This window comes from Montipora foliosa, chromosome 4 (assembly GCF_036669935.1).
Source record: "Montipora foliosa isolate CH-2021 chromosome 4, ASM3666993v2, whole genome shotgun sequence".
NCBI lineage: Eukaryota > Metazoa > Cnidaria > Anthozoa > Scleractinia > Acroporidae > Montipora > Montipora foliosa.
The window spans coordinates 1,012,293-1,014,418 of NC_090872.1; positions in this window are offsets into that span (position 1 = coordinate 1,012,293).

Below are 2,126 nucleotides of genomic sequence, written 5' to 3' on the forward strand. Positions count from 1 at the left end.
CCATTTGTTTACTCAGCAGGTCACGCATTCCTGTGTTGTTAACTGTGACTTACACCGAACTTACCTTGTTCTTTCCTGATTCTAGAGCAAATAAATGTAGTTAAACCTTCCGTAATATTCGATCGAAATAAAAAATCATCTTGATAAAAATACTCAGGCTAACTATCGCAAAAAAAAGAAGAAGAAAAAACACTTGCCAAGAACGATCCTTGGAGGTATTTAAACTATTAGACATCAACAAACAACCCAATAATAATAATAATAATAATAATAATAATAATAATAATAATAATAATAATAATAATAATAATAATAATAATAATAATAATAATAATAATAATTATTATTATTATTTATTATTTTTTTTCTGAAGCATCTTAGCGGGCCGGAATCCTAAATCCTTGAATATGATTGGCTAATCCCGCGCTCGTAGCCGGTCCAGCTTTTTACGATACGGACCACGGTCCGAAATCTGTTCCGTACTGAAACTGTCGCGGCTAAATGAAAATGTTTTCACTACGACGCGATGAACCGTTGGATTTTACCTCTTAAATTGCAAATCTTCGCTTACTAACCATTGCAAAGAGAAGGAAAAACATCAGAAATGGAATGAAAGGCCTGGTTATTTTTCAAAAAGGCGAGTATTCACATGATTTTGCTGACAACACTTTGCTGGTTTGCTGTTTTCTTGAACTGTTGACATGCCGTTGAACTTAAAACAATTAACACTGCAGAGCAGTTTTTCTAACTCGGTTTTTCGGTTGACATCCGTTATTTTCTTTGGAGTTTTATTTTCTAATCTCGTTTATATATAGACAAAGAATTTTAATACGTAGAACATTATTCTCCTGCTTGTACATCATTGTTTAGTTTGTTTAGCTTGTTTCTCTGTGCTTGCTATGTGCCAGCCCTAACCCGCTCAAATTTCAAAAGAACACCCATAAAAGTAACTTAACTAGTGTGTTTGCAAATGGCTGGACGCCAGTTAGAGAAGTAATCTTCTCCACTTTTTGCAAAGCAAGGTTTTTCATCCCCTCAAAACCCGAGGGAAGGGCGCCTAAGAATTCCTTTTGAAGTGAATCGAAATCCACCTGAGCCATCTTCACTCCGACAGATCAGATATAAGCAACACAGCGGTCAAACGTCTGCGCATGCCCAAATGGATATTTTTTTTGCCAGCCGCGCGCCAATTTCCCGCGCAAAATTTTAAAGAAAAACATTGGAAACAACCGGTGTAACGCAAAATCTACGAAACAAAACTGAAACGTTCATAGAAATCTGTAAAAGGAAAAAAGAAAAGGTAAAAGGAAAACTTAAGACTTTCCAGACACAAAGTTTATTAAATTACCGGTATTCTGTTGATTTACCATTTCGTTTTGAGCTTTACCAAAAACGTTATACGTCTTCAAAAACGGCGTCATGCTGCGAGCTGACAGCGTAGTATATTTTTATTTGTTATTATCAATCATGCGATGCGTGACACCGGAAGCTGACGGCAAGCGGTGTTTAAACGAAGGAAAAACTCGTAAAGAAAAAGAAAATTGCAGTCATTCGGCTTGGCTCAGACGAGCTGACAAAACATTGCCAAGGGCTGGAGGGATTCCGTCGGGATCGTGGCTTTGTTTGCGGCACAGTAATGAAATCCATCGAAACAATAAACCATGTTTACTGAACGGTTTTACCAGGTCTTCGAAAAGGTTGGAAAAAAATTACCAGATTACAGACCTGGGACAAACTGGTGTTGTAAATGCAAACTTGAGGCCGACAAAAGCTTTATTGATCATGTTAAATACATTCCATGGAAAAGAAAGGACTCCAACAAACAGAAGATAGAATACTTTTTAAGTCTGACATTTCACGAATTATTTCTGTTAGCCCGTTGTACAAGTTAAAACATAAACAAATATATAAATTAACGAGGAAAATGTCACTTATTGGATGCGGAGGGCCTACGAAAAGAGGAACAGTGTCATGAAAATACTGACCAATAAAGAGGCAAGTCTAGTTGTGTATATATTTCTTTCTAACTTTTGATATCCAGTCGATATTATTTACTTATATTACATTCACATGTTTAATCAAAAGTAAATCATAAGAACGATTAAATCGCTTTAACTTCTCAAGGC